This window comes from Salmo salar, chromosome ssa21 (genome assembly GCF_905237065.1).
Source record: "Salmo salar chromosome ssa21, Ssal_v3.1, whole genome shotgun sequence".
NCBI classification, from domain to species: Eukaryota; Metazoa; Chordata; class Actinopteri; order Salmoniformes; family Salmonidae; genus Salmo; species Salmo salar.
In genome coordinates, this window is record NC_059462.1 from 21,721,776 (window position 1) to 21,730,252 (window position 8,477).

Here is an 8,477-nt window from a genome sequence, read left to right on the forward strand (position 1 = left end):
AAGGCTGCCGGCCCAGACGGCATCCCTAGCCGCGTACTCAGAGCATGCGCAGACCAGCTGGCTGGTGTGTTTACGGACATATTCTGCTGTTCCCACATGCTTCAAGAGGGCCACCATTGTTCCTGTTCCCAAGAAAGCTAAGGAAACTTAGCTAAACAACTATCGCTGAGTAGCACTCACTTCCGTCATCATGAAGTGCTTTGAGAGACTAGTCAAGGATCATATCACCTCCACCCTACCTGACACCCTAGACCCACTCCAATTTGCTTACCGCCCCAATAGGTCCACAGACGACGCAATCACAATCACACTGCACACTGCTCTAACCCATCTGGACAAGAGGATTACCTATGTAAGAATGCTGTTCATCGACTACAGCTCAGCATTTAACACCATAGTACCCTCCAAACTCGTCATTAAGCTCGAGAACCTGGGTCTCGACCAAGCCCTGTGGAACTGGGTCCTGGACTTTCTGATGGGCCGCCCCCAGGTGGTGAAGGTAGGAAACAAAATCTCCACCCCAATGATCCTCAACACTGGGGCCCCACATGGGTGCGTTCTCAGCCCTCTCCTGTACTCACTGTTCACCCATGACTGCGTGGCCATGCACGCCTCCAACTCAATCATCAAGTTTGCAGACGACACTACAGTGGTAGGCTTGATTACCAATAACGACGAGACGGCCTACAGGGAGGAGGTGAGGGCCCTCGGAGTGTGGTGTCAGAAAAACAACCTCACACTCAACGTCAACAAAACAAAGGAGACGATCATGGACTTCAGGAAACAGCAGAGGGAGCACCCCCCTATCCACATCGACGGGACAGTAGTGGAGAAGGTGGAAAGTTTTAAGTTCCTCGGCGTACACTTCACGGACAAACTGAAATGGTCATCAAGGACAACAACCACCCGAGCCACTGCCTGTTCACCCCGCTATCATCCAGGTAGGCGAGGTCAGTACAGGTGCATCAAAGCTGGGACCGAGAGACTGAAAAACAGCTTCTATCTCAAGGCCATCAGACTGTTAAACAGCCATCACTAACATTGAGTGGCTGCTGCCAACATACTGACTCAAATCTCTAGCCACTTTAATAATAAAACATTTGATTTAATAAATGTATTACTAGTCACTTTAAACAATGCCACTTTATATAATGTTTACATTCCCTACATTACTTATCTCATATGTATATACTGTACTCTATACCATCTACTGCATCTTGCCTATGCCGTTCGGCCATCGCTCATCCATATATTTATATGTACATATTCTTATTCGTTCCTTTACACTTGTGTGTATAAGGTAGTTGTTGTGAAATTGTTAGATTACTTGTTAGATATTACTGCATGGTCGGAACAAGAAGCACAAGCATTTCGCTACACTAGCATCTGCTAACCAAGTGTATGTGACCAATAAAATTTGATTTGATTTGTGTGACGTCTGCATGAATGTGTGGTTTCATTTCAGCATAGATTTTGACATTTGATCCCAAAGGTAAAAATAAGTTACAGACTGCAACTTCATGCTGTAAATATGCCCCTGAACTACCCTTTCCAACCTCCCTGGTCTCATTCCCTTTGTCCAGGCAAGTGACATAGTCCAGTCTTGTGAACACTTCCAACCCTGCATGTTTATGGCCTCTCCAACCACTAATGGCAGTCAATGTACTGTCCTGGCTGTGCCCTCACACGCAATCTCAATCACCCCATCCTGGACTTGACTCTCTCTTTCCTTCTCAGCCAGGAATGAGAAAAGAGTAAAAGACCACAATAGCAGGTAAAACCCTGGTAAATGCATTCACCTGTTAAATCACTGTTAACTTGTTTTGCTTAGAGATCTAATCAACTGTATTACACTGCAGCCTTTTGACATTCAATACTGACACAATAGAATTGAATTCCCTCTTGAATTCGAAAGAACGCGCAGGGGGACTTGGAGCTGACAGACGAGACTGTGTTTGGTCATAAGAGCTGACCCCTTTCATATCAGTGGTGGTGATGTTTGATAGAGGCTGAGTCACACAATATATCACGTCCCTACCACGTCATCCATTATTTCAAGATAATGTACAGAGTGTCTGCGTTTATCCCTTACACATATCACATAGGCTTTATACTAGAGAATAACTATGTAAATACATAGTGACAAGGTAGCAGTGGATGCTCCTCAGAGGAGGAAGGGGAGGACCATCCTCCTCACTGAATTTCATAAAAAAAATATATTTTTTAACATTTAAAAAGTGATCCTTTTTTGATAAAACTATACTAAATATATTCACGTCAACAAATAATTGATTAAAACACAACATTTTGTAACCTCAACAGCACTCTGTAGGGTAACACCATGGTGTAGCCGGAGAACAGCTAGCTTCCGTCCTTCTCTGGGTACATGACTTCAAAACAAAACCTAGGAGGCTCATGGTTCTCACCCTCTTCCATAGACTTACACAGTAATTATGACAACTTCCGGAGGACATCCTCCAACCTATCAGAGCTCTTGCAGCATGAACTGACATCTTGTCCACCCAATCAAATGATCAGAGAATTAATCTAGTACTGAAAGCATAAGCTACAGCTAGCTAGCATTGCAGTGCATAAACTGTAGTGAGTATTTGTCTCAATGAGAGAAAAAGACAATAGTTGAACAGTCTTGAACAAATTAATTTCTTCCTAAAATGAAGAAGCAAGTGAGAGGGATGTTTTTTAAATTTCAGTTTTACTTACTTAGCTAGAAGCTGCAGCTAGCTAGTTTAGCCTACTCAAACACCCTGCTCAAACAGAGGGATGCTATGTTAGCTAGCTGGCTATGACTATCCAGCACAACACTGGAACTCTTCCAAGTCAAGGTAAGCTTTTGGTTTTACTAATTTATTACCATCGGGGCCTGCCGGTGTAACTGCTAAACTGCTTACTGACTATACACTGTAACATTACTGCATGATTGTAGCGGGTTTACTAACACATTAGTTATATTAGCTATGTTGACTATGATGTTAATATAGCTAATATGATGACAACAATTTAGGCTGTGTGTAGCGGTTATGATATGGTTTGGCTTAAAAAGGTTTTTTCGCCTGGTCACATACAGCTGATATGTTGTGCATTAAAGTCCACAAACGAGGGGGAGAGCGCATCAATGCGCATAGATGCGAGAATGAATATATCATGGCTGCTATGAAAGTGAACTGTGTTTACGTGTGATCAGGGGTTTATTCATTCCGCCGATTCTGTTGAAAAACATTTCTTAAACGGAAGCTAACGGAACGAAATGGGGATAAACATACCTGAATTTGTTGTGCTAATGACTACACGCTAGATCAGCTATATGCAGGCAAGAGTGTGCAAGGCGGTATATCATGTGTCACTGTCTGTCAACTCAAAATTCTCTCTCTGTGTGCATCTACGTTGTAAACTTTCATTCATAGGCTAGGTTGTAGCAACCTCATGATGGGTACAGGGAAAATCAGAGTATCATGTACTATGTTAAACCTATGGTGTTACATTGAACTGAGTGAATGAAATCTGAATGACAACCATCCAATATGCTGTAATAAACATAAGGCCATGCTCATGAAAAAAAATAATCGTCCTACTGCCACTGCAAGGTAGTACCTACTGTACAGTACTTCCCTCCTCTGTGTCAATTTTATACTTTTCAAAATAGAGGTAAGTGGTAAACTTCCTGATATTATTCTCTTGAAATTACTTTGAAATAATAATGACTATGTATAGTGTTGGCAATGGATATCAAACGCAATATCATGTTTTTTCTTACAATACATTTTCTAAATATGGGGTCATTATTTAAGAGCCATCATCGGTCACTGAATATCTGTCCACACTATAAATGATTCGATCACAATTAAATACGCTTTTCACAACAACCATTTATGAACTTGTTTTGTATTTATTATGAAATGCAAAGCAAAGTTTGACTCTAAGGACCTCTAGTGGTAAAAACCATACACACAAGTTTGCGCCTATACTTGCAATAACTGGGGACATGGGCTGGGAACCCTGTGAGGTGACATGGAAGGCGTGTATAGTGAGACTTTGGAATAGACTGCTGGATATGCCAACTGCCAGAATAGCTAGTAAAGTTTGTCAATGGGATCTATCCATAGGGGGAGCCTGGGCAACTGAAATGTCTGACCTTTTTCAACAGTCTGACTGTGAACATCTGTACGAAAACCAAATTAAGGGAGATATGATTAAAAAAACAACTGTTGATGCAATATGAAAATAAGAACCTTTTCTTTGATTAAGGGTGAATTTGTGTGTTAGAGATATATTATGTATAACCTACCTAAAAGCAAGAGATCACTATGTGCACAGGTAATATCAGGGATATTGCCTCTGCGTATTGAAACAGGTAAGATCAGGGATATTGCTCATTTTATCCTCTATTGCCCTTTCTACCAAGATATACGCTTGCTGTTATTCCAGAAATCACACCAGATATACCCTGGCATTATGTGGCTGAGTGATGAGGAGAAATTGAAATGTTTTTTTTTTTGTCCATTGTGTATTTCCGTTTGCGGAATATTTAGATAAAGACTGGAATAAAAGAAAAAGGGCTACCTATAATTAAATTGTACAAATATTTAGCTACTATGTGGTAAATGGCATGTGTGTATATAGATTGTGTATAGGTCTTCTCTTTGTGTCAGACTGGATTCAAGTGACTTCTGTTTCTTTTTTTCTTCTTTTTTTCTGTATTATGTATGTATGTATTTATGTACACTACCGTCACTTAGAAATGTCCTCGTTTTTGAAAGAAAAGTACATTTTTTTGTCCATTAAAATAACATCACATTGATCAGAAATACAGTATAGACATTGTTAGTGTTGTAAATGACTATTGTAGCTGGAAACGGGAGATTTTTTATGGAATATCTACATAGGCGTACAGAGGCCCATTATCAGCAACCATCACTCCTGTGTTCCAATGGCACATTGTGTTAGCTAATCCAAGTTTATCATTTTAAAAGGCTAATTGATCATTAGAAAACCCTTTTGCAATTATGTTAGTACAGCTGAAAACTGTTGTTCTGATTAAAGAAACAATAAAACTGTCCTTTTTTAGACTAGTTGAGTATCTGGAGCATCAGTATTTGTGGGTTCGATTACAGGCTCAAAATGGCTAGAAACAAAGAACTGTCTTCTGAAACTTGTCAGTCTATTCTTGTTCTGAGAAATGAAGGCTATTCCATGTGAGAAATTGCCAAGAAACTGAAGATCTCGTACAACGCTGTGTACTACTCCCTTCACAGAACAGCATAAACTGGCTCTAACCAGTATAGAAAGAGGAGTGGGAGGCCGTGGTGCACAACTGAGCAAGAGGACAAGTACATTAGAGTGTCTAGTTTGAGAAACAGACGGCCCACAAGTCCTCAACTGGAAGCTTCATTAAATAGTACCCTGCAAAACACCAGTCTCAACGTCAACAGAGAAAGGCCACTCCGGGATGCTGGTCTTCTATGAATGGTCAGTAGTGACGGGATATAAATAGCAGTCCCACAGCAATTCTCCATAAATCTGCTGTGTAATATACTAACAAAAAACTATCGAAATATCTATCAAAATCATTGTGATTGTATAGTGAATTTAACAATGTCTAATAATTCCTAATTTACTATAAGAAAATACATACTTTCCATGTGTAATCTCATATTTACAACATCAGAATAAACTATCATCCATTTTAGTATTCAAAATATATAAAATGAACCTGAAAATTACTCAATGTCACCCTCTTGTGGCGAAGAAATATAATACACCTAGAATGTACCACATATTTTCCTAAACTAACAAAACCAGAATAATACTCTATAATGGCTGGTGATCATGAGTTTATAAAACATATACTTTATACATTTCTCATAAATTAGCTACAATGATGGGACACACACAGTATGGATGAATGGTCAGTAGTCAACGGGTTATGTCGTGGCTGGATAACATACAGCTGGCTTGTTTTTCGGTGCATCAGCAAGATAGAACAGCTGCCTCCGGTAAGACAAGGGGTGGTGGATGGGACTATTTGTAAATAACAGCTTGTGCATAATATTAAGGAAGTCTAAAGGTGTTGCTCGCCTGAGGTAGAGTATCTCATGATAAGCTGTAGACCACACTATTTACCAAGAGAGTATTCAACTATATTTTTCGTAGCTGTCTATTTACCACCACAAACCGATGCTATATTAGGGAAAGGGGGATACCTAGTCAGTTGTACAACTGAATGCCTTCACCTGAAATGTCTCTTCCGCATTTAACCGAACACTAAGACCGCACTCAACGAGCTGGATAAGGCCATAAACAAACAAGAAAACGCTCATCCAGAGGCGACGTTCCTAGTGGCCAGGGACTTCATTTCTACTAGGATGTTACATGTGCAACCAGAGGGGAAAAAACTCTAGACCACCTTTAATCCACACACAGAGGCGGGTACATAGTTCTCCCTCGCCCTCCATTTTAAAAACTGCCCATAACTTTATCTTCCTGATTCCTGCTTACAAGCAAAAAATAAACTAGGAAGTACCAGTGACCCGCTCAATACGGAAGTGGTCAGATGACGCAGATGCTAAGCTACACGACTGTTTTGCTAGCACAGACTAGAATATGTTCCGGGATTCATCCGATGGTATTGAGGAGTACACCACATCAGTCACTGGCTTCATCAATAAGTGCATTGATTACATCATCCCCACAGTGACCGTACATACATACCCCAACCAGAAGCCATGGATTACAGGCAACATCTGCACTGAGCTAAAGGGTAGAGCTGACGCTTTCAAGGAGTGGGACTCTAACCCGGACGCTTATAGAAAGCCCGCTATGTCCTCCGATGAATCATCAAATAGGTAAAGTGTCAATACAGCACTAAGATTGAATCGTACTACACTGGCTCCGGATGTGGCAGGGCTTGCAAAGTATTACGGATTACAAAGTGAAACCCAGCCGCAAGCCTACCAGACGAGCTAAATGCATTTCATGCTTGCTTCGCGGCAAGCAACACTTGAGCATGCATGAGAGCACCAGCTGTTCTGGACGACTGTGTGATAACAATCTCGGTAGCCGATGTGAGCAAGACCTTTAAACAGGTCTACATTCACAAAGCCGCGGGGCCAGACGGATTACCAGGATGTGTACTCAAAGCATGTGCGGACCAACTGGCATGTGTCTTCACTGACATTTTGAACCTCTCCCTGACCGAGTCTGTAATACCTACATGTTTCAAGCAGACCAACATAGTCCCTGTGCCCAAGGAAGCGAAGGTAACCTGCCTAAATGATTATCGCCCCGTAGCACTCACATCGGTAGCCATGTGTTTGAAAGGCTGGTCATGGCTCACATCATCAGCATCCTCTCGGATTCCCTAGACCCACTCCAATTCGCATACCGCCCAAACAGATCCACAGATGACACAATCTCAATCGCACTCCACACTTCCCTTTCCCACCTGGACAAAAGGAACACCTATGTGAGAATTCTGTTTGTTGACTACAGCGCAGCGTTCAACACCATAGTTCCCACAAAGCTCATCACTAAGCTAAGGACCCTGGGACTAAACACCTCCCTCTGCAACTGGATACTGGACTTCCTGACGGGCTGCCCCCAGGTGGTAAGGGTAGGCAACAACACGTCAGCTACGCTGATCCTCAACACTGGGGCCCCTCAGGTGTGTGTGCTTAATCCCCTCCTGTATTCCCTGTTCACCCACGACTGTGTGGCTAAACACGACTCCAACACCATCATTAAGTTTGCTGACGACACAGCAGTGGTAGGCCTGATCACCGACAACGATGACACAGCCTATAGGGAGGAGGTCAGAGACCTGGCAGTGTGGTGCCTGCACAATAACCTCTCCCTCAATGTGAGTGGGTCGAGAATTTCAAGTTCCTTGGTGTCCACATCACCAACGAACTATCATGGTCCAAACACACCAAGACAGTCGTGTCAATCGCCATCACACTGCACACTGCCCTATCCCATCTGGACAAAAGGAATACCTATGTAAAACTGCTGTTCATTGACCACAGCTCAGCATTCAATACCATAGTACTACAGTAGTGGGCTTGATTACCAACAACGACGAAACGGCCTACAGGGAGGAGGTGAGGGTACTCTGAGTGTGGTGTCAGGAAAACAACCTCTCACTCAACGTCAACAAAACAAAGGAGATGATTGTGGACTTCAGGAAACAGCAGAGGGAGCAACCCCCTATCCACATCGAAGGGACAGCAGTGGAGAAGGTAGAAAGTTTTAAGTTTCTCGGCGTACACATCACAGACAAACTGAAATGGTCCACTCACACAGACAGTGTGGTGAATAAGGTGCAATAGCGCCTCTTCAACCTCAGGAGGCTGAAGAAATTTGGCTTGTCACCCAAAACCCTGACAAACTTTTACAGACGCACAATCGAGAGCATCCTGTCGGGCTATATCACAGCCTGGTACGGAAACTGAACCGCAAGGCTC